The sequence below is a fragment of the Mus pahari genome, chromosome 4 (assembly GCF_900095145.1).
Source record: "Mus pahari chromosome 4, PAHARI_EIJ_v1.1, whole genome shotgun sequence".
NCBI classification, from domain to species: Eukaryota; Metazoa; Chordata; class Mammalia; order Rodentia; family Muridae; genus Mus; species Mus pahari.
Window position 1 is genome coordinate 22790783 of NC_034593.1, and position 25580 is coordinate 22816362.

Genomic DNA, 25580 nt, shown 5'->3' on the forward strand with positions numbered 1-25580 from the left:
TCTGAAGCAGATCCCTGCTCTGTTTTGTGTGTGGTGGCTGCTGTTGCACACGGGCACTGCTGAAGCTGTGGCTGCCTTGCTTGCCCCACGGCTGGGAGTCCTGTGTGAGAAGCGGGTTTTGTTTCGTTAGCTGTATCCTCCCCAGTACTGGGTCCAGAAGGCAATAAGTGAGGCTACAAATCAGAGTGCACGCAGGAAGGCGCTAAATAGAGATACAACTCTGTAGAATCTGGTTTACGTGGTCCCCTTAGTCAACCCATAATGTGCTTTCTTAATAAGTACTCTGGTGTATTTCTGCGTTGGGGATCTTGGGTGAGCCTGATCTCTCATCACAAAATAGGCAGCCTCTGAGTCCTTTGACCTCTCGGTTCCTAGATTTCGGTATGAAGCTACAGATAGTGGGGGTGGGGCGGGGTTTGCTAACAGGAGCGACTTCAGATGTAGTAATGAATAAATAAGTAAACAAACAAATATTTAAAAACATGAAATAAAAAAATGTCTGTGTGTGTACAGCATGCGATGGTGTGGTTGTGGTGGCCAGCTCGTGGGAGCTGGTCACTTCTTCCACCTTTACATGGCTTCCGGTCATTGGATTTGAGTCACTAGGCCTGCACAGAAAGTGTCTTTACCCACTGAACGGCATCTCTGTCTCATTTTTTTAATTTAATTTTATTTTTTCTGTTGAATATTAAGCATCACCACTTTATTTGAGGGGTAGTATTTTAACTTTTAATTCTCAGGCCACTCTGTCACTGAGGGAGGTCAGGGCAGGAACTCAAGTAGGAACCGGGGCAGAGGCCACCGAGGGGTGCTGCCTACTGGCTTGCTCCTCATGGCCTGGTTGGCTTGAGTTAGCACATCTGTTCAGCTTCCTCGGAGTCTCGTCTAGCCCAGGTTGTGGGACGGAGGCTGCCCTTGATCTCCATAAGCTTCAGAGAAGCAGGGGAGATGCCTGCTCAGTTTCACATTCCCAGAGCTTAGACCAGGACCCGGCCCACAGGAAGCAGCAGTGAACCCTACCAAAGGCCCCCGTCGCTTGCTTTCTAACAAAACGCATCAGAAGGAAGCCCTGCCCCGCTCGTGGCTTGGAAGTCCTTCTCTGTGTGCCTTTCTTTGGTTGGACTTCCTGTGCGATGCCCCACTTTCCAAGCCATCTGACAAAAAGCTACCTAAAGGAGAAAGGATTTCTTTCGGTTTAGTTCGAGGGGATTCAGACCGTCGTGGCAGGGCGGCGTGGCCGCAGATCATACTGTGTGAGGTCACATTGCATCTGCAGCCAGGAAGCAGAGAGCGGACAGGATTTCAGGCTGGGCTATAGAACGCCCAAGGCCAGCCCCTAGTAGTACACTTCCTCCGGTGAAACTCCACCTCGTGAAAGTTCCACAACCTTCCAAAAGCTCCAGCAGCCACAGACCAAGAGTTCAAACACACAAGGCTATGGAAGACGTTTCTCGTTCAAACCACGACAGCTCTGAACCCTTCCTTCCATGCGTATTCCGTCTTCCCTGTGAGCTTTATAACAAGTCTCTCCCAATGTACAGACCATCCCGTGGGTCAGCTTCCTACAGCGTTTTGCCCACCTGATTGGGCTAGCCCATGTAATGGAAGCTCTGAGGTACAGCCTTCTCTCAGTGTTCTCTCTTCCCCGGTCCCTACAGTCTGTCTGCATTCATGTCCACTGGCTGGCCTGCTCGGGCCTGCTGACTCACTCCTACTGGTCCCTTCCTGCGAGCACCACACACACTGTGAAATCATGCCTCTGGCCAGCTCCTTGCCTCAGTGAGACCTGCCTGACTTCCTGCTCTCTCTACCCCATTAAGCCTTTCCTCCGTATTGATTGCTGACTGCAGCCCTTGACCCGTGAGCTCCCACCTCATACAGCACTGTTTCGTCCCTGTCTCCAGACTTACAGGGTAAGTGGTCTGTCTGAAACTCAGATTAGAGTAAAACTTTCTGTGCTCCTCATTAGATTCCAATCTGCCTTTTCCTCCCCCCTCCCCGCCCCCATCTTTTCCCCTTCCTTTCTCTTCCTCTCTTGGGATTTTTGGTGTTAGAACTTGTCCTGCGCTCTCTTTCTCTGGGGCTCTTGCAGTAGTTGCACTTCCTTCCTCTCTTATAGATAGACATCTCATACCTCGGTAGAGTCTACCTGATGCATACTTCCCTGCATGCCGAGTAACCCTTCTCTTCCGGAACTGTTCCTGGAGTTCTATTCTTGGCACAGTTTTGTATGTTAGACCATGGAGACCACCTCCTCCATGCACCCTCTAACTTTGTGAGGTTCATTTATTATTGGATTTTGAACCTTTAGTGTCTAATGAATCCCTAGCACATAGTAGGTGTTCATCAGGTATTAGAATAAAGGTTCTATTAACAGACCCAGAGGCAGGCATGGTAGCTTATGCCTGTTCCCTCAACATTCAAGAGACTAAGGTAGGGGAGTTTCCATGAGTTGGAAGCCAGCTGGGACTACATAGTAAGTTCTAGGCTAGGTTTAGCTATAGGGTAAGAGCTTGTCCCCAAAACAGAACACTAAACAAAGATACAAATTAATCCTTCTGCTAACAAACTTTTTATCTATTATTATAACTATTATTGGTTGATTTAGACAGGTCTCAATTTGTACCCCAGGCTGGCCTTGAACCCCCAATCTTCCTGTCTTAGCCTTGAAAGCGGTAGGATGACAGGCCTATGCCACACTCAGTTAGCAGCCAACAATTAAGCTCAAACAAGTCAGGAATAGTCAAAGCAGCTAGATGAAACTTTCACAAATGGTCTTCTTTGTCTTCTCAAGCCAGGCTTGACGGCTTGTCAGAGCCCTTTGCTCTTTCAGGATCCTTGAAGTATTTTCCTGGTCAGTTTTTAAGAGGCATAAGGAGGTTTTGTTTGTTTGCTTGTTTTCTTTTTTTATTACTACAGCTGTGTTACTTTAGTTTTTGTAGATTTCCTATTGGGTTTTATTTTTGCCTCCATTTGTTTGCTTCTTGTTTGCTTGAGACAGGGTCTCCTGGAGCCCGGGCTGTCCTTGAGCTGATCCAGAATACCGGCTTTGTCTATTGGTTCTGATTTGTATCTAGAAGTGGACAAATGGGTTATCAGGGAACCAGCATCAACCCTCCTGGTCTACTGAGATCCTAACTGAATGCATTCAGTTGGTCAAGGGGTCTTGGAATCCTATGCCTGTAGGATCATCTCACCCCTACACCTCAGGGTGTTGGTCGCTAGTGAACCTGGTTTCATTTTCTCAGTAACTGGGAACCTAAATGTTGTGTTCGTCAGTGGTCCTCCTTGTTGCTATAGTGACCACAGACTCTCCTGTCACTCTTTTCAGAAAGAGACGGCAGCTATACTCCACATTCTAAAGCTAATTTTGTTCTTAAAGTTCATAGTTATAATAGTTTCTTCTCAAAAGTCATTGTCAGAGTTGGGACAAAACCCAGTGGGTCGAGTGTTTGTCTAATGTGCATGAAGCCTTGGGTTCGATACCCAGTACTTCATAAATCAGGCGGCGGCAGTACCCGCCTAATCTCAAGAGGCAGAAAGAACAGAAGGTCAGGGTCACCATTGGCTGCAGAGTAAAATGAAGTCACCCTGGGCAATTTGGGACCTCTTCTCTAAGGGGAAAAAAATTTGATGTCTTCTGTTTTCAAAAGCCAAATTAATTCTCGTATCTAAATTTCACTAACTTATCAGGGAAATATATATTCATGTCTCCCAAATGATAAACCAGGAATACGATTATTACTATTATCCTCCTTCTTTTTGCATTTGTGTGTATATGTGTGTGGGGGGAGAGGAAGAAGGACTGGGGAAAACAACCACTCAACTACTTTTAGGAGTCAGTTTTCTCCTTCAGCCATGTGGGGCCCAGTCACAAGATTTACAAGGTCACACTGTCACTGTCGGTGGCCAGTGCTCTTACCCATCGGGCCATCGTTCCAGCGTGCTTGAGGAAGAAGGTGCTGTCCCTCATTTTGCACCAGCCTTCTCTCTGATATTCTGTCCGTGCCCACCCGGCAGGCATAGTCGTACCATAAATGTTAGCAAGGGAATGCTGCTGTTTTATAGTGACAACTACATGAATCGCAGCACGTGAAACCTCCAGGTGTACAATTCCATCATATTTCCTCTTAGGTAAACACGATGCAAGATCAAGAGGGTGGTTTTGGTTTGGTTTTGGTTTGTGTTTTGGTCTCGGCTCTTGAAGTAAGAGTAGAGTAGAAGCATTGGCCACTTGGGGGCACCCAGGCATTTTATTTCACAAGGACAATAGAGGCATTGCCAAGCGCTAAGGAGGAAAGAAGAGGAGTCAGTGTAGAAGGATGGTCAAGCGTAGGAACCCAGACATCTGTGTTTTCAGGAACCCAAATGAAGCCTGACCCAGCTGACAGGCCAAGTGACTACTCACGGAAACTTCTGCATGCCAGGCAGTTTGAAGCCCCAGAGGAAGCCGTAGATGGGAGAGCAGAATGCGCAGGATTGGTCAGCTTTCCCAGGGTAGGACCCACATCTCCTTCAGACCTGGGCTGGATGCAAGATGGAGGCAGGGACAACAGAGACTGGAAGAGTGAAAATGGTGATAATCGATCAATGAAAGCCATGAGCGTGAGCCATTGCGTGTGCAGAAGATTTACAGAATGCTCCTCAAATTCCCGTGATATAGAGAGTGGTAGAGGAGGACACTGACTGCTTTCCAGTGGCCTCTGTGTTTGCATACAAGCATTCACACTTGCAATATGCAGGAGGTACATCCACTGGCCAATCGGATGGAAGCAATACCTTGATTACGAGTACCTCCTCCAGCAGGGCGTGGTGGCATACTTCTGTAGCCCCAGCACTTGGAAGGCAGAGGCAGGCAAATCTCTGAGTTCAAGACCAGCCTGGTTTACATATTGAATTCTAGGACAGCCAGGGCTACACAGAGAAACCTAGTCTCAAAAAAAAAAAAAAAAAAAAAAAACCACAAAAAACAAAAAACAAAAAAAACAAAAACCAAATAACCAACAACCAACAACAGCAGCAACAACAACAATAGTAACAACAACAAAACAAGATGGTGGGCTTCCTCTGAGGAATAATAACCCAAAGTTGATCTCTATACACACACTACACCTTTACACATGTGTACCTGTGCACACGCACACACACACACACACACACACACACACACTCATACACACACCTCTAAAATGCACGAATATAGCTACTCTACCAAAACACACAGGACACTGTAGAGCACGCGCATCATATGGCTGACAAGAACTGAGGAGCGCTGCCACTGTCCAGAGTCACTAGAGATCATTTGTCACTCGTCTAGGAGAGGATCCAAGCTCAAAACTGGAAGGCCAGTTACTACTAAAGGCACTTGGCTTTGACATCATGCTGAAGGTTAGAAAGGGTGGCTTGAACCATGTAAATGGAGGACCATCTGTGAGTGACTGGCTGCCGTGTTTGCACACGAGTCAGCAGGAATGGTCCCATGTTTCTTTTTCGGCGGAAACTTCATCAGATAGATGTTTTCTGAAATCTATTATATATGTATGCATATATACATGCATAAAAAACCTGATCTCTATTTTGGGGGTTAAGTAACAACATAGAATCCTTAAATAATATCTAGTCATACATTTTTATAGGATGGAACCATTAAAACTATCCTTTGAGCTTCAGCGTTCTCTGACCTCCTGTGTTATTTAAGTTACTTAACAGGTAGGACTCTATAATGTAGGGTCTGAGTCCTGTTTCCTGATGTGGCTCCTTCTTGCTTCAGGAAGACTGGCCAGGACTGGGTCTTTAGTTTTGTGGGTTTACAAATTTGCTTGTGTTAATTCAGCCAGGCACGAATGAACCATGCATTTGTTTAAAGTTAAAATGAGGCTGCTGAGATGGCTTGCTGCTAAGCCTGATGACCCGTGTTTGACACTGAGACCCACATGGTGGAAGGAGAGGCAACTCCTATACGTTGTCCTCTATGGGGACATGGACACACACAGAGACAGAGATGCAGAGAGACAGAGACAGAGAGAGACAGCAAGAGACAGAGAGAAACGGAATGATAGAGATGGGGGGTGGAATATGTTTAAAAGATTAGATTAACCATCACACATGTGATTCCTCTCCCTGCCTCTCCTTCTATCAGGCTGTTCAGCAAACCCCAACCATGTTAAAGTCAAATTCACACAGCTCAACACTCGCCCCCAGCAGCTGAGTGTACATGGAGGACACTCATACACAGCTCTTCCTGTGTGCACATCATTGGTCATCGCTCCCTCCCCCGGTTCTGCCTCCACTCAGTGAGCTGGCAGCCGTAGCATAGTCCCCAGTGAGTCCCTTGTCTTGTCTTCGGGCATATCTCCGCTTCTTCCCTCAAACCTACATTTCCTCCTGCTTCTCTCAGCTAAAGATCTTATATGTCAAGGAGAACCTACAGGTGGTCAGGGAGAATGAGGCTATCTCCTCATGGTCAAAGCCTCCTGTATGTATCCAGCTGTGTGTGGCACTAGATCTGACAGTTTCTGTGGTGCTGAGATTGAGCCCAGAGTTTCATGTATGTGGGACAAGCCCTCTGCCAGCTGAGCTACAGCCCCATCCATCCCTCTGTTCTCCGGAGCAGAACTCTATGAGTAAGCTAAGCTGTCCACACTGCTTCCAGTTCCTGCGTGTCTTCCCCAATGTCTTACTATAAACCTTTCAGACTTGCGGAGTTGGCAGTGTCTTCAGGTGAGCATTTGCAGACTACAGACAGGACTCGTCCACTGGTGTTTTTGCTCCACTGTGTCTGGGTTCCTGCCTCAGCTTTCATGATAATGGATTGTACCTGTAAGTCAAATAAATGTTCTCAACCCCCAAATTGTTCTTGGTCAATGTTTTTATCACAGTCATAAAAAGCAACCTGAGACACATAGCTTTTTTACCCTCCTTCATTAAGGTTTCTTTGGAGTGGCAGTTCCCAGAGAGGCCTCTCCTGAACACTCAAGTGTGTCATTGCTCCTCAGGTCACCCCTCCCCTCCATTGTCCTGACCTTCCTGACTCCCCTGCTCTGGTCTTCACAGCATGTAACATCGACTGCTTTTACATTTATGTCTTTTTGTGGTTTGTTATCTTTTTAGTACTGAAAATCAAACCCAGGTTCATGAGCTTGCTCAGCAAACACTACCACTGAGTTATATCCTCAGCTGTAGCTTTTAATTTTTGGCAGTCTGGTTTCCCTAATAGAGTATCATCTCCCTGAAGGCATGGGCTTTTCCATTGTATTACTAATTCTGACAACAAGGCTCAAGCCATAGTGTGTGTTAAATAAACAAGTATTGAATGATTGACCTTGGCCAGGTCAACATTTCAGCCTTAGTTCTCTTCACCTGAAAAATGGAGATAATAACAGTTTCTACCATGTTGGCCACATATGAGTGCAAAATAAGATATTGAGTATCTTACTTATTATATATTGTATGTATAATATGATATGTATGCTATCATATTGCTATTATCACATTGCCCATTTTGTGACAGAATATATCATACACTAAATTATGAATGAATCATTTTTAAACTATGATGCTGTTCCTCTAGCTTCCTTTTGAGGCAGGTATCCTGACTGCCGTTCTGTTTTGAGACATATCTTATATAGCTCAGGCTGGCTACCAACTCTCTGGGTAGCCAGTATACCCTTGAAGTTCTGATACTCCTGTGTTGGGATTTCATGTATGAACTACCTTGCTTCATTTGAGTGATGCTGGAGACCAAACGTGAGACTTTGCTCATGGTAGGCAAGCAGTCTACCAACTGAGCCATTTCCTAAGGTCTACTTAGGGGAGACTAAATGGGCTTTGACTCTCAGCATTTTCAATTTCACCTTGGATTTGTTAGAAGGCAAGATCCCGACAGATTGTGCGTTGTCTGATACTTGGTACGGAGGGTTAATTGGGAATGACTCCCATAGGCTCATGTGTTTGAAACTAGGTCTCCGGTTGGTGGAACTGTTAGGGAAGGATTGGGAGGCATGGCCTTGGTGGAGGAGGTGTGTCATTGGAGTGAGCTTTAAGATTTCAACAATCTGTGTCCTTCCCAGCCATCTCTCTGCCTTATGCTTGTAGATCAAGCTGTAAACTGCTCCAAGCCCATGCCTGCCTGCCCTCTGTCATGCTGCCTGCCATGATGATCTGACCTCCCGGAACTGCGTGCCCCAGGAACCTCTTTCTCCTCTGAATTGCCTTGGTAACGATGTCTAATTACAGCAAAGGAAGCATTGAGGGACACCGGGAATCCCACACTTAAGTCCTGTAGGGAAGGAAGGAACTTTTCTGGGTGAGAAGGGAAATTATTCTGGGCTTGTTGCCCATTGAGTTCCTTCTTCCAGAGAGGCAGGACCTGGGTGTTACACTTTCTTCCTTCCTGTATAGCCACGGGGGCATTGCCTGCAACATTCAGGTCAGCAGCAGGAGAGTCCAGCTCTTCTGGTCCAGGGATGTAGCTGAGTGTGACTTGGAGTTTCTTATTCTCCTCCCTCCACCTCCAAAGTGCTAAGATGAGAGATATGTCCCACCAAGACGAGTTTTTGAGACATGGTGATCAAGGCTGGTACTTTGCGCAAGCTGTGTAAGGATCCTACAAATGAGCTACAACCCTAAGCTTCTTCAACTTTTTTTTTTTAAACTCATAGCTTTCTCTATAGTTAAAGCTAAATTATCACGATTGAAAAAAAAAAAGTACACATACTAGAAGGCCAGCAGCCTGTGAACTGAATGACTTGTTAGGCAGTCAAGCTGGGGACAAAATTTGCTTGGAATGTATACTGTTTTGTGTAAAACCCCAGTCATGTAGAGATATTAAACAGGCTGGAGAGAGGAACACTTGTTCTCTCAAAGAACCAGAGCTGGGTTCCCAACACCCACATGGCAGCTCACAGCCACTTGTAACTCCAGTTCCAGAGCATCTGACCGGCTCTACTGCCTCCTCTGCCCTTGGCACACACAAGCACATTCAAACATGTGTACAAACACATACATTAAAAATGCAACATGGTTTTAAAAATGCTAAATATATACTTTAGAGAGTTTTAGGCACCTGTACTTTCAATTTTGTGGAATAAATTCTCAAAATGAGGTTACATTTTTCAGGGGGTTGGACTAGATTTCAAAGTAATTTGCAGTCGTTAAGGAAATAAGCCTATAAAAGTAAGAGAAGCAAAATAAAGCCACCACACAGGAGGAACCCTGACAGCTGCTGTAGGCCGGGGGTAGACATAGCAACAATGAGTACCATTGTCCTTTCCGGTCATCCTGGGAACACGAGTCACAGATCAAATAACCAATGCCAGTTGGCAGGCACGGAGGGCAGAGGACAAAGCTCCATGTCAGCTCCTCCCTCTAATTCCAAAGTAATTGCTTTAGCAGAGGCTTCTGTTTGGGTTATGAGTGATGGAAAATTAAACAGGTGTATACTGTAAACCTCATAATTCACACGTTGACAACCAGAAGGGCCGTGACTGTGAATAGAGCCTGCGGGAAGGGTGGGGTGGTCACTAGGCTCTGCCCTCACTGGGCTGTGACTGGGGTGGTGACGAGGGTGGGCTCTCCTGAACTCGTGGCTGAGGATCCACTGTGTGGGTAACAGTTACCTCAAGCCAACAGGATCTGGCTCAGTGTGGGGGTCAGAGAAGATATTGTCTTATAGGGCTGCTTCTGCTGAGGACCAAGCAGGCAGAGTTGCCTTCCTCCAAGTCTGAGTCACTGAGGATCAGGTATATGAGGAAGGACATTGTTTGTATCAGTGGAGGGATGAATCTGGCTTTGAACTCTGCAACCGAATCCAGGCTTGTAGTCATAGCGTAGTGAAAACTGTATTTTGCTTTCTATTTTATTGTTGTGGGGAAACTGCACCATGGCAAACATGTGGAGGTCTGAGGACAACTGTGTGGTTAGTTCTGTCCATCCATCTTTTCCTGGGTCCTGAAGATGGAGCTCAGACCACCAGGCTTCCAGGCAAGCACCTTTACACAATGGATCACCATGTCGCCCTGGGTCACCTTTTTTGAATGCCATTCCTAAGAGTATTCTTATGACTCCCTCTTTCCTTTTTTAATATTCATTTTTTATTTTTAATGCAGAGTCTCCTGTAACTCAGGCTAGCCTCTTTGGACTTAGTATTTAGCTAAGGATGACCTTAAACTTTAGTTTACGTATTATTTTATCTTTTTCTATGTGTAGGATTGTATGTGGTATGAGCTGGATGTGAACGTGCATGTGTGAGTGTAGACCTGCGTGGACACCGGGGGGAGAGCCCCGGTTGTTATCCTCACATTCTGCTTTGTTTGAGATGGCAGTTTCTTGTTTTTTACCTCTGTGTATGCCAGGCTGGCAAGGTGGCCCAGAATGTCTAGGGACTTTCTGGACTATACCTGTCATCCCGTGCCCCTCCCCAAGAGCACTGGGATTACAGATGTGCACTACTGCATCTGGAGTTCTGGGGTTGCTAACTCCCATCTTCATGCTTGTGTGGTGAGTGCTTACCCTTAATTACTTTTACATTCATTCATCCAACATTGTATGTATGCGTGTGTCTGCCACCGTGTGTATAGAGGATAGAGGACAGGCTGCAGGGTTTATTTGGCTCTCTTCTACCATGTGAGTCCCAGGGTTCAAATTCAGCATCAGGCTTGGTGGGAAGTATATTTATTTAATGAGCCATCTTGTCTGGAAGACCCATATTTACTTGTTTTTGTTTTGAGACAGGGTCCCTAGCCCAGCCTGGCCTAAGTAGCTGAAGATGACGGTGAACTTTTGATCCCCCTGTTGCTACGTTATAGTTTGACTGTTTTACAGCATGCCAGCAATTGTGCCATTAACTCTACCTACATAGGGGATAGTGGTAAGAAAGGTACAAGCTTGTTCGGACATGGTTTCCCCTCAGCTTTTACCCCATCCGAGGTTGGGGTAGAGGTAAAGGGTCAGGGCTCATGGTTAGGAATACTGACTTACTTTAGTTTAGACCTGGCTCTGTGGTTGTGGACAGTAAATACACTCCCAATACACTTGGATGGCTCTCCTGTCATGTGTTAGCCAGGTACAGTAAAGGGGAGATGGAGCTTAAGTGAATTTATAATGGTAGTGTACCTTGCATCCATACCTGACTCATAGCAGAGGCTTCAATAATACCTGCATTGTTAAGTTAAACACTTGGGCATCTTTAAAAGCTGCATCTCAGTGTCATTTCATTTTGCTGGGATTTAAGTATTTGCCACCCTCAGTGAAGTTGACTCCAGGCTTTGATTTTAGAAACATTAACTCATATGACACAAAAGGATGTCTTTTGTGTGAGGACAGGCAAGCTCTCCTAGAGTCACCTGTGGAGGTCAGAGGGTAACCTCAGGGGTAGGGTCTGATCTTCTCGCACCACACAGCTTGAGGAAAAGTCTCCGTCTGTCCCCCTACCCCACGCAATTACACACTGCTGTGCACCAGGCAGCTTGGCTCCTGAACGATCTGGAATTCTTTGTTTTCCACCTCCCACGCGACTCTGTTCGAAGGCTGAGATTATACACAGGAGCTGCTGTCTGTGGGATCTTGGGATTCGAACCCAGGTTCTGCCCTTACACAGCAAGCATTTTACCAGGCTGTCTTTGCAGCCTGAATTTTTTTCAGCTTTTTTTTTTTTTTTTTTTTTTTGCTATTATGATATTTATTCTACGACAAACACTACCTTAACGATTTAAGAACTAAAATTTTAAAATACAGTTAATGTTTTCTTGTGTGTGTGTGTGTGTGGTTTTGTTTTTTTGTTTTTGTGTGTGTGTGTGTGTGTTTGTTTTTCAGCTTTTAAGACAATATCTCAAGTAGGCCAGGCTGACATCATACTTTATAGCTGAGAATGTCCTTGAGTTTATGATTCTTCCTCCTCCTGCTAGCCCCTTCCAAGTACTGGGATTACAGATGAGCTACCACGCCCACTGGTCCTCTAGATCAAACCCAGAGCTTTGTAGGCAACCATGATACATCCCGAAGCTTAAAGGGAAATACATTTTGACAGAAAAGATAAATCCTAAAAATAGCTTATTTATTTATTTATTTATTTGCCGTAGGGTTTTATTGTGTAACCAGAGCTGACCTCAAACTCAGGATCCCCTGCCTCACCCGGTGGAATGCTTCTGGAATTAGAGGCATGTGTCACCATATCCAGGGAGAAGACACTTTACAGAATGAAATTATGTCACTAGCTCGCCTAGCTGAGTTGGGGGTCTATCTGTACATCTGTGCTTTGAAACATGGCTTCTTACAGGAGGAGAAGAAAAAAAAATACATATTACAAGTTAGAGACTTCCTTGGGAATACGAATCACCTGTTTTTATGATTTAGGTTGGCAAACTCTGGCCACATGAAAGAGATGACTTTAGGTTTAATTACTTTCTGGCATTGATATTTCCCAGAAATATTCTACTTTTGTAGGTGAGAACATTTTAATGACTCTTAACTGCACATCAATGTGGAAGGAACTGGCTCTTCCCGTCCTCCCACCATCAAGCCCTCTCCTTCCCCTGAGGTCAGTTAGAACATTCCAGGCGTCTCCTGTTTCTGCCAGCAGGTGGGGTACTGGCACTTTTAAAACCGCTGGTTCCTTGCTCCAGCCTGGTTTTCTTCTGTCTTCCCTGAATTTTATCTCCAGGAGAAACTGTTGGACCGGGGCCTGGATTAGGGAGGCGAAGAGGTGGGGGTTAGATCTGTGCTGTCTCTGGGTTTTCCTGCCTGACATTGTGGTTCTAACACACACAGATCCCTTATGTGTCATAGGTGTTGAGTGACTCAGCTTTACCATCTTAAGTTCTCCTTGGCAGCAAATGAATCAGGTTTTCCTTGCCCTGTTTGAATCTGTTGTTAGCCTATACAGGAAATTTAGATTATTATGGTAAAGTAGATCCGATTTAAATAAATTAGAACTTTATATAAAAATAGCGAGTCTTTGAAACATTATTCCTGGGGTTGAAAAGTAGGAAACAATTGTATTTATTGTGAGTAGGTTATGTTAAAAGGCTGAGTGAACTGTATGTTGGAACTATATTGACTATGTTTTAGGGTTTAGTCACTTGAAAAAAAGTATCAATCACTTTTATGTAGAATAAAAACTAAATATAGAGTGTTTATTTTGAAACCAGGGTATATGATATTAAAAGACAATAGTGATGCATTTGAAAATATCTTTTTAAGGGGATGTGGTGGTACATGACTTCAATCCCAGCACTCAGGAGGCAGAGGCTGGTAGATCTCTGTAAATTTAAGGCTAGCCTAGTCTACAGAGTGAGTGAGTTCCAGCACAGCCAAGGCTGGTAACACAGAGAAACTTTGTGTGTGTGTGTGTGTGTGTGTGTGTGTGTGTGTGTGTGTACACATGTGTCTGAGTGTATGTGTTCATATGGAGGTCAGAGGACACCACCTGGGAACTGGTTCTCTCCTTCACCCTGGGGGTCCTGGGGGTTGAACTCAGGCCATCCCGCCTGGCAGCAAGCGCCTTTTCTTGCTTAGCCATCATCCTGGTCCCTTGGGGGGTGTGTGTGTGATCTTTTTATCCTACAAATATATATCAAGTAACAAACTGATATAAAGAAATCTGACTTATAGATTTATAGACAAATCAGACCTGACATTAGAAGGTTCCTTGACAGATTTTCCTTGTGACCTATATTAATATTTGAGCATTTGTAATACGTTTTAAGTTTGTTCTATATTATGTAAAGATGGAAAGCTAGCGACAGTATGAGTTTGACTCTCAGAAACAATAATGCTGTACATCTTCTTATACAGTTTTAAACTACAACGCTGTATGTTTCAGAATCAGCACCCAACTTAGGCAACACTTTTTAAAAGTCATTTCATGGCCCCAACGGAGGGGAGACTGTACTGCCCTTGTTTAACGTGAATTAGCCTTTTAGTGCAATGTCTAGGGGACACAAGTGAATGACAGTTCTCTTTGTTTAAGTGTGTGCTCTGGCTTTCTTGGGCAACCAGTGCAAAACTGAAGCCTTAGCTCTAATTCTGTGTGGCTTTTCTTTTCTCACAGTGGAGTCTACTTAGCATATGGGGCGTGGTTTCAAGTTCATTATTGAAGCTTATAGGCTAAAGTGCTCTGTGGGCTTGACCAGCTTGAATTGCCTTTAGGGAGCCTGCCAAAGCTGAGCTTGGGAACAGGACGGCTTCCCCTGTTTATGTGGATTTGTAGGGTAGCCAACTCCCCCACCTCACCCCCCATCTCGACTTTGAACTGCTTTGGACATTAGCTTCATAGGAAGAATTCATTCTTAAGAGTAAAATGGAGCACCGCTTTTTGCCAGGGGCCCCAGGTTAGTAACGCTTTGAACTTTCTGTTTTGTGTCAGATTTTCTTTCTGTGCCATAGGGGAGTTGGGAATGTCAGATAGGAGAAGGCTTGTGCTATTGCTGCGTTAGAAAAGACTACTTTTGAATCTGTTGGTCCTGCGGGGCTGGGGTGGGAGGGGGTGGTTACATTTGTCAATCCAAATGGAGCCAAGAGGAAAGAGCGCACGCGTGTTGGAGTCGTGGTTTAAAGGGTTGTAATTGTTTGTAAGCATTTTTAAACTTCCTTTATTTCAGCAATGACTTTCTCCGTGTCCTCCCAGTATGGCTAGGCAGAACTCTGGTTTTATGCATGATGATTTTATTTTAGTTTTTTGAGCTAAGCGGTGTGTTGTATTCTAGCATGCCCCATCTCACACCCCACTTGTTGGATATGGTTTTCCCTGGGGCCTGCACCTCAGAGTTCCAGCTGATCAGATCTCATGTCATTTTTACTTCAAAGACTGCCCTGTGAAATACCTACAGAATGGCTGGTGTGGGTGGAATGTCCAGGTGGGCTCAGAGGGGACCCGGGTCCTCCCGGGTTTGTTGCTGTGTTTATTCAAGTAGCTCCCGAGAATATGAGGTCACCCTAAAATAAATATGCCAGTAAAATTGGAGTGTGATGTGCAAGACATGAAAGTAGTGTTAATAATAATAATAATAAAGAAATGAAGTCAATAAAATCAAGAGAATAGCTCCCTCAGTTTCCTGGAGTTAAAGAGCTCTGCTCATTTGCCCCGAGGCTTCTTTTCTGGCAGGCGACCACTCTGCAAGACAGGCTTCATTTGACACTGTTTCAAAATCTGTACATCTTAGGAACTGACTTCTCTTTGCCTTGCATATGTAAGATGCATCAGTTTAAAGGGATAAACGAATGTTTAAAAATATGCTAATATGTGCTATTATGTGCCTACTAATGGCTATTTGCTTCTCCTTCTGACCCAATGGGACAGGCAGTGAGTGCATCAGCGGCTGTTTTACTATCTTTTTCTCTTAAGTATTTTTAAAGATGGAGGGAAAAGGGAGACAAGTATTCGTGAGTTCGTGTGTGTGTGTGTGTGTGTGTGTGTGTGTGTGTGTGTGTGCTAAACTTTAAGTACCTCCTTATTTCCTGTCTACTGAATCTGAAGCTATAAAGGCTGTAAGCCATTACAGATTATGACCATGGACTTTACACCCTTAAGATGGTAGCAGAGTTACATTACTGCTCCCACCTCCCCAGATACATCCTTTAACCTCAAAGTTGCCAAGCAACTTTACCTTCTTAAAAAGAGACAAAGATCGATCCAGCTTTGCTGTACTTTAGGTGTCCACCATGTGTATGCTCCCACTGCGGAGAGCTGCGGTGTTGCCTAATTATTGTTAATTATTAAGTACTTTTGGGAGGCTCAAGAGAGGGTCTCTCTGTGTAGTCCTGGCTATCCTGGAATTCACTATGTAGACCAAGGTGACCTTAAATTCAGGTCCTCTTGCCTCTGTATCCTGAATGCTAGGACTGAAGGTCTGTGGCACCATGCTCACCTAAATGCTATTAATTTAAATCTTAAAGGGGAGCACTTATCAATCTGATCATTGATAGCTGGTGGGTTTTTTTTTAATTTTTTAATTTTTCTATTTTATTATTATTATTATTATTATTATTATTATTATTTTCTTTATTTACATTTCAAATGCTATCCTGAAAGTTCCCTATACCCCCCCCGTCCCTGCTCCCCTACCCACCCACTCCCACTACTTGGCCCAGGCCTTCCCTTGTGCTGGGTCATATAAAGTTTGCAAGACCAAGGGGCCTCTNTTCCCANTGATGGCCNATTAGGCCATCTTCTGCTACATATGCAGCTAGAGACACAAGCTCAGGGGGTACTGGTTAGTTCATATTGTTGTTCCACCTACAGGGTTGCAGCCCCCTTCAGTTCCTTGGGTACTTTCTCTAGCTCCTCCACTGGGGACCCTGTGTTCCATCCAATAGCTGGCTGTGAGCATCCACTTCTGTGTTTGCCAGGCACTGCCATAGCCTCACAAGAGGCCGCTATATCAGGGTCCCTTCAGCAGAATCTTGCTGGCATGAGCATTAGTATCTAGGTTTGGTGGCTGATGATGGGATGGATTCCCGAATGGGGTAGTCTCTGGATAGTCCATCCTTTCATCTTAGCTCTAAATTTTGTCTCTGTGCCTATATCCTTTCATGAGTATTTTGTTCCTTATTCTAAGGAGGAATGAAGTATCCACACAATGGTCATCCTTCTTGGTTTTCTTCTGTTTTGCATAATGTATCTTCGGTATTCTAAGTTTCTGGGCAAATATCCGCTTATCAGTGAGTGATAGCTGGTGGTTTTAAAGAAAAATATAAAAGCTATTTCACTCACTGGTTGCTTATCTGTGCTGAATGAGTATGGATAAAATCTGTACAAAGTCACACAGTTTATGCGTCCTGGCAAAATCATCTTGTTCTAATGTGCCTAGAGATTTTTATTTTTCCACCTGGCAATGACACACAGTGACAACATATCTCTGGTTGAAATAGAAATAAACAAAATAGGCAAAGAGTGTTGTAAGTGGGAAACCACCTACAAGCCAGAGATATAGGGGCTTTCCAAGAGCATATACACACAAGGAATATATTTTCTCTGAACATAAGGCATATGGAGGCTATGAAGAAGGGTGCTTGACTTCTAAAATCCAGGACTGAACTATGTGAGCCATCTAGACCTCCACCTTATGACAGTCAGGCAGTTCTCGTCATCCTGACAGACTGGTCGAGCACACCCTGCATTACGACTGCTTTGGCTCTCGTTAAGCAGATATCAGCACTTGGCTGGCTCTATGCCACCATATCTCAAATTGAACTCTGAGCTGGTTAACTTTTTATCGCATATTGGCTTTCCAGTCAAGGTGCTGGAGATGTCCCATGCCCATCAGGCAGTTTATGCCCCAGCTGAGGACCCGGAAGCATGCAATGCCAGCTTTTTTCTTAGAGTGAATCTGAGACAAAGTTAGGGACAGCCCTTGGGCAAATGGAACACCTGGCCATGGCTCACATCTGGAACCAAATGGTCCCAGAAGGACAGGACTGAAGGGGAGGACATGAGCAGCCGAGAGCAGCTGTGCTGTTAGAGGTGCATGTCTACCAGCACATCTCCAGTTAATCAGTGAATTCCATTCATACCTCAGATCATTCTCCTCCTCATCGTCTTTGCTGTACAAAGTCTGGGAGGCTCTTGAGCCACACAGTGTGTGATCCTGTCAGACTTTATTTAGGGGGCATTAGTAAGTTCTGCATCCTCTGCCTTTACCATCCTTAACCTCATGTTTTTTGACCTTAACCTTGCTTACTCAAGACACTGGCATGCGTAGGTCTTGTGTTCATACATCAAGCATCAAGGGACAGGATAATCCCATCCATCCTGGGAATTCGCTGTTTTCAGAATGGCAATAAAAACTAACTTCCTAAGATTGCAGAAACTGAGACAGTATTCTCCCACAGTTTAACAGACCACACGCCTTTACCGGTTCTGAAGAACCCAAAGGAAGTTTGAGCAGCTGTGTCCTGGAGTGATACGGGGAATGGTCATAATAGGAACAATGATATACTGCTCATAGCAGTAATAACTGCCACTCAATAGGCATTTCCTGGTGTGGCTACTCTTCTGAGTCTTTTATTCCATCCTCTTAGCTACCCCTAAAAGCTTGGCTGGGTTAATTATACCTGTTTTACAGCTAGCAACTACCCTAGAGAGTCCAATAAGGCCAAATCAGCTACGGGATGGTGTCTTAGAGGGAGCTCAGTGCTGGAGAAGACAGGAAATGTCCCTGGTGTTCATTATACTCGTGACAAGAAATCATGTTAATGCTGACATCTGTGCTGATATTCCCATCCAAGGTGTGCCTGTTAGTTAACCCCTGTCATTCAGGAAGGTGTGCCCTTCCTGTCCTTCCTCCACCTAGACATGTGTGAACTTGTACTCTGCTTTCCAACCAGAATAGAGAGGTTGTCGGTGACTAGTCAGTAAGGCCGGTGATGGGCTGGGGAGATGGCTCAGTTAGTGAAGTAGTTGTTCACAAACATGAGGATCTTAGCAGTTGTGTAGAGAAAGAAATAGTAAAAAAAAAAAAAGGAAAGAAAAAAAAAGAAAAGAAAAGAAAAAAAAGAAAAGCTAGACACAGCCAAGCTCACCTGTGATCCCAGCACTGAGGTAGCAGACACAAGAGGATCCCTTGGGCTTGCTGGCCAGCCAGCATAGCTGAATCAGATGAAAGAGATCCCTTATCCAAAACAAAGTGGAGAGTGATGGAGGGGGACGGGACCCCCTGACTTCAACCTCTGGTCTCCGTAAGTGTGTGCATGCATCGTACCTCACATCATCCTCCCCAACACTCCCTACAGAAGCCTGGAGGTGGTCAGTTTGTGTGGATAGTAAGCTTAGCGAATTGCACGCTGTCTTCTACTAACTAAAGCTAGTCTTGGGATTTTTCTAGACTTTCCAAGTCTAAAATTATCAAATCACTAAGCTAGGGAACTTGATATTGTTTAGCTTTTGGTCCTCTTCATTCCTACCCAGCATGACTTTCTGTTGATGGACAAAGCTTGGGTTATTCTGTCAATCCTCAGGGCTTTCTGAAGCTATGCATCCTGAAGTTTACTTAAAAGTGTAAATACTCATTTAAAAAATGGAACATGAACAAATTATGCTCAATTTAGCTAAAACATAATAGTTGGCAAAAACATTTAGAAGGTTGATTGATATATAGCAGTATAGCCCATGTAGAGTAGGGGCGTATCACCCCCCGACACACATCACACCTGTCTCCGCTCCCATGTATGTGGTGTGTGTGTGTGTGTGTGTGTGTGTGTGTGTGTGTGTGTGTGTGTGTGTGTAACAGGGTCTCATGTATCTCTGATTGGCTTCAAATTCAATATGTAGCCTTCGATGGTCTTGAATTTATGACCCCCTTACCTCTGTGTCCTAAGTGTTACAAGTTCAGATTTGTGCTACCACATTTAATTTATGCAGTGCTGGGTCTGAACACAGGGCTTTGTGTGGATTAACCAAGCTCTCTACCAGTTGAGTGCCCATTCTCAGCCACAGGAATGATTTTGGTAATCTTAAGTTTTTAATCTAAAGTCTTTCTTCCTTTCTCTTTATTTTTATTTCTTTGCGATTGGATCTCTCTGGTTAGCCTCATCTATCCTTAGACTTCTATGTAGAAGCTGGCTAGCCTCTAACTCACAGAGATCCTCCTTCTTCGGCCTCACAACCACTAGGGTTAGAGGCATATGTGACCATGCCTGGGTACCTTTTCCTTTAATAGGGATTTATTATTATTAGGAGTAGTATTTGCATGTGTGCAGTGCAGATGTCTGTGTGGCATGTGTTGGGGACCAGAGGGTGTCTGTCATAGGGATATCTTCTTCAATTGCTTCTCCATCCTAGGTTTTCCTCAGTGTGAGTCTAGCTTCACTGAACCATGAGCTTACTACTGTAGGTTGGACTATGAGCCCTCTAAGAGCGCTGGGGGGGGGGTGAGGGGGCAGGGAGGAGTGTGGGATAAAGGTTCATGCCACCATACGGGTGTGTGTGTGCAGGGGTAAAGGTTTGTGCCACCACACCAGGCTGTCACACAGGCGCTGGGGATCCAGACTGGGTCTTCATGCTTGCCCAGTTAGCACTATCCACTCAGTCATCTTCCAAGCCCAAGAATTTGTTATTTTTATCATACAAATCAACACAGATCAGAGTTAAGGGGTGAGAATTAAGGCAAGATGACTTTGTATACTTGGTGACTTCACTTAATACTTGAAACATCAGTGTAGGAGAGGCCTTTGGATGTGTTCTTCACATATGCAGTGCTTTGGTAACAGTTGTTTAGTCTGACAGCATTGATGACGTGCAGAAAGAACACGCCAGCATCCTGAGGCATCCTCAGAGAAGATGAGAGATGAAGATGGGAGAAACCCGGGAATGAACAGCTTTCTTTTTCCATGTTCTCATTTAATACACTCAATATGTCACTGAAGGTTGGGAGCTGTAAGCCCTCAAGTCCACAGGTTCAGGAGACCCCATGGGAGCTTGTAGAGTTTCTGCAGTTTCCCTATTGCTTCTATATTTGCTATATCCCCTCTGTCCAATTTAGCATATTCCTGTGACATATAATATAATGCATGAAGCAATATTTCCATTTGTTCTAGGTTGGGAAAATCAAGTAAATTACCCAGCTCTTACTGAATGGTATTAAAGGCTGGCCACTACTTCCAAGGAAAACCAAACTGCCTTCAAGCCGTGCCGTGGGTCTCATGATAGTTGCTTGAACGTTTTGTTCTTGGTACCACACATCTGGTTCCCATGTTTATTCTGGAAGAGTGCAGTCACATGGGGGTGACTAAAGGATATTTGATCCTGAATCTTGGATGTTATTTTACTGTTGTTGTTTTAATTTTCTTGAGAGAGGGTTTCATGGAGCCCAGGCTGGCCTTAAACTCCTGGTCTTCTTGCCCCCGCTTCCCTCCCAAGAGCTGGTCTCACAGGTGTGCACCAGCATGCCTAGTTTGTAAATTATTATTTTTATTGATTTGTATGTATGTGTATGTTTCATGTGTGTGTGTGTGTGTGTGTGTGTGTGTGTGTGAATGTGAATGCCACATGACATGGCATTCACATGTCATGAGACATGTGACACACATGTGTGTAGAGGTCAGAGAACAAGTTGTAGGAGCTTCTTAGGGACTGAACTCTGGCTCCAAGACTTTGCAGCAAGCACCTTAAAACCTGCTGAGCTATCGATCTCCCTGCCCCTGGAGATTGTGTCCGAACACGCATCTTGATATTATATAATTGATATGTGACGAAGCTGACCTCTTTAGATCTGTAGTTCCATGGTATTCAGCAAAAAGTTATGTGGACATCACAATAACCCACTTTTGAAATATTTTCATCACTCTCTAAGACCCTCACCTTCATTTCTGTAGGCAACCCTTGTTCTCCCTTCTGTTTGGCTAAGTTTGCCCATTATGAAATCTCATCTGATGGAGTCAGTAGGTGAGACTCCTGGAAATTTTAGTTTCACGCTCAAAGGCTGCATCAGTGGACATGCCCTGGTTATTGTATGGGGCCCCTCTCTTCCCTGGTGTCTGGCAGTGTGAAATAAAGACAAACAGACACAGGGTCATCGCCTAGTTCACTACACTAAGTCATTTTTGTCTTTAAGAGCTCCAGATTCTTTCTTTACTCAATTTTTAGAAGGTTAATAGGAATATGTACCATTAATATGAGATAGTTGTAGTTGTATTGCAAAGTTGTTAGATAGACCACTAATATCAGTTGTCACCATGAACGAATGACCCAAGCCCCTGGAAGGTTTAATTACCATATCTCTGAAATAGAAATAATAATACCAGAATTACTTCGGAGGCTTTTTAAGATGTAAAAAGTGTATGTAAAATGCCCATCACACTGTTGATGCATTAGGCCTATTAAGTAAGTATTAGTTATTATTCACTGAAATAAACTGGTAGGTGCTATTTTATTTCATTTGTTAGAAATTTGCTTATGTTCTGCTAAGGATTTGCATTAGTGTGTAAGAAAATTTACATACTATTAAATACAAACAAAGGAAGGAAATATGAAAACAAGGAACCACAGCTAATAGTGCTGTCAGAAAGACATTATCAAGGGAGTACCTAAATAATAATACCCACAGCTAGCATTTACATAGCAGGCTTTCTTTCTTCTTCCTCTTTTTCTCTCTCTGTTCTCTTCTTCCTTCCTCCCTCCCATCCAGCCTTCCTTTCCTCTCTTTCCTTTCTGTTCTATCTTTCCTAGAGTCCTGACAGTAGACTCCAGAGCTTTGCACACGCTAGGCAGTTACAGCCTTATCTCTTACCCTGAGGCCTATCTGTCTTATTTTAATTAATTAATAACCTAACTAATTTTGTAATTGTTGTTGAGGTAGGGTTGAGACAGGCTTGGAGCTTTTGGTGTAGACCACTCAGCTGGCCTCGAGAGATCCACTTGCCTCCGTTTCCCAAGTGTGGGGTTACAGGCATACGCCACCATGCCGAGACACTGCAAGTTTGTAAGAAACCCTTCTTTGAATGTCTTTCCTTTTGAGATGTGAGAACAGTGGGCAGATACGATCAAATGACAGCCCTGGTTGGGAGAATCTTTGCTCATGCTTAGTCCCTTTTCATACCTGTGGGAGGTGAACTCTCAGGAGGACGGCGTTCAGCATCTCACTCTACAGCATAGTGTACCTGGTTGTATGTATGTGTGTATGAGCTTGTGAGTGTGTGTGTATGTGTGTGAGTGTGTGGGTGGTGTGAGCACTTATGAGTAACTAAAATCAGAACCCAAACTCTCTTCAAAAACCACACCATTAAAGTTAACAATGCTTAATCAAAACAACCAGTCGGGCTGGTGAGATGGCTCAGTGGGTAAGAGCACCCGACCACTCTTCCAAAGGTCCTGAGTTCAAATCCCAGCAACCACATGGTGGCTCACAACCATCTGTAACAAGATCTGACGCCCTCTTCTGGAGTGTCTGAAGACAGCTANAGTGTACTTACATATAATAATAAATAAATAAATAAATAAATAAATAAATAAATAAATAAATAAATAAAACAAAAAACAAAACAAAAAAAAACAACCAGTTTCCTCCATAGTAGTTCGGTTGCACAGACTATACTCACACACGTTAGACTAAAGTGCACACTCTTATTGGTAGCCCTGTTCCTTGGTTCTCATGATTCTTTCTGCATAAAAACACTAACACCCAAACACACCCTTACCACCTCTACCCTTGTTCAAACAGTCACAGTCTTGCTTATTGTTCTTTTGGGTTATGGATTCCAACCCACATGTACCTTCTGCTTCCTGGATTGGGCTTTCTGTTCTTGTGTGCTCAGTCACCTCCTGTGTGGCTCCAAGAATCCTGGGGCAGACTTCCAAAGGGCTTGGATTGAGCACCTCCTGCTCCGACTTCCTACTTATGTTCATGCTCAGAATTCACTGTCACCTCCCCTGACTGCACCAGAGGGACACTTCTGATTGTCATTGTCTCCTTAAACCTTATCTCAGCACCCAACACATGACAACTATTCAAGCGTGTAGAAGGGAGGCTATTGACCTGAGTACCCGTGAGTTTCTAACTATGCATGGCTGATGAGGCATAGTCTTGGATGTAGAACATGTGGGGATTGAGACTGCCAGGGCCTTGCATTGAGTTACGGCACACTTCCCCTTGATGCGTATGTGGGCTGACATCTGGAAGGAAGCAAGTTTTTCTGTTGCGTAAGGCTGAGCCCAACCTACCACCTTTGCTCAGAGAGATTTAGTTAAAATTAGACATTTGATAATGTGGCCAGATAACAAAGTTTATGATAGTGTTAACTACCAGTTATCCATGCTGGTAAGCTGTAGTCCAAAGTCACGTGTCTGCTTAACTCTGAGCCTTGAGCAGCAGCTCACTGAATATGGATGGAGCTTGTTCCTCTGTATGTGGATGGGGGGGTTCAGTCCTTTGGAACAACTCACAGCTCTGTTACTAAGGCAACAAAGGAGGCGGTCTCTATGTGAACAACAGTGGGTCTTACTAATTGTTTGCTGTGATTTTATTCACATCAGAGCTAGGTAGGGAGCCGAGTTGGCCTAGCACAAGGAACTTAGTCTGATCCCCAGAAAACACACACACACACACACACACACACACACACAGGGGTGGGGTGGGGCAGGACGTCAGGTTGGCATGTTTGGGCATGCTTATAATCCCAGCAATGAAGAGGCAAATGCAGGTGTATCCCTGAGACGCCCTGGCTAGCCAGCATATCTGAAAGTTCTAGGTTGGTATGAGACAACATCTGAAAACAAGGTATTCTAAGGAAGAACAGAAGAAGTTCTCCATTAATTAATTAATTTATTTATTCACTTTACATCCTGATCACTGTCCCACTCCTGATTCCCCCTCAAATAGTCCCCCCATCCCCATCCCTCATCCCCTTCTCCTCTGAGAGAGTAGGGACCCCGAGGGCACATCAAGCCACTGCAGGACCAGGCACATCTTCAACGGAGGCCAGAAAAGGCATCCCAGTTAGGGAAATGAGATCCACAGTCAGGCAACAGATTTAGGGATGGCCCCTGCTCTAGTTGTTGGGGGACCCAAATGAAGACTGAGCTGCATGTCTGCTACATATGTGTGGAGGGCCTAGGCCCAGCCCATGTATGCTCTTTGGTTGGTGATTTAGTTTCTGAGAGCTCCCAATGGTCCAGGTGAGTTGACTCTGTTGGTCTTCCTGTGTAGTTCCTATCCCTTCTGGGTCCCTCAGTCCAAACAACCACAAAACTGCCCAAGCACCATCTAATGTTTGGCTGTGGGTCTCTGCATCTGTTTCAGTCAGCTGCTGGATGGAGCCTCTCAGAGGATAGTCATTTTAGGCTCCTGTCTGCAAGTATAACAGAGTATCATTAATAGTAACAGGGATTAGTGCTTGCCCATGGGACAGGTATGGAGTTCAGATAGTTATTGGTTGGTTATTCCCTCAGTCTTTGCTCCATCTCCTGTCCCTGCATTTCTTCTAGACAGGAGACATTTTTGGTTGACTGTTTTGTGGGTGGGTTGGGGTCCTTATCCCTCTACTGGAGGTTCTGCCTGGATGCAGGAAGTGGCCACTTTACATTTCACATCCTAGCAGACCCACTGCTAGGAGTCTCAGCTAAAGGCCTCCTAGCAGTCTCTTGGAAGCCTTCCCCATCCCAGGTCTCTGGCACATCCTATAGATGCCCCCATCCCCACCCCTACCCTCTCCAGCTGCTGATTTCCATTCATTCTCCTGGCCCTCTGTTGTACAGTTTGAAATCAGGAGCGGTGATACCTCCAGAAGTTCTTTTCTTCTACAGAACTGTTTTAGCTATCCTGTTTTGTTTTGTTTTGTTTTCCCATGAAGTTGAGAGTTGTTCTTTCAACGCCTGTAAAGAATTATGTTAGAATTTTGATGAGAATTGCATTGAATCTGTAGATTGCTTTTTGTAAAATGGCCAGTTTTTCCATGTTAATCCTACACATCTATGAACATGAAGGATCCTTCCCATCTTCTGATATTTAGTTACACAAGATATTTTATATTATTTGTGACTTTTGTGAAGCGCGTTGCTTCCTTGATTTCCTCTCCGCCTCTTTATCATTTGTATAAAGGTGTTCTACTGACTTTTTTTCAGTTAATTTTGTATCTAGCCACTTTGCTGAAGG

The 25580-nt window shown here is 44.4% G+C and overlaps 1 protein-coding gene across 4 annotated transcripts in view; it reads left to right on the top strand.

Annotated features, from left to right (window-relative positions):
- Positions 1–25580, top strand: part of Pld1 (phospholipase D1) — a 185426-nt gene that overhangs the window by 30545 nt on the left and 129301 nt on the right. Inside the window, exon 1 of one of the 4 annotated variants that reach the window (XM_021196168.2) lies at positions 14166–14327. The exons of the other annotated variants lie outside the window; for them this stretch is intronic. The gene's annotated coding sequence lies outside the window, so the exon portion shown is untranslated. Of the gene's footprint in view, positions 1–14165; positions 14328–25580 lie in introns of those variants that run through there. 4 annotated transcript variants of the gene reach the window in all.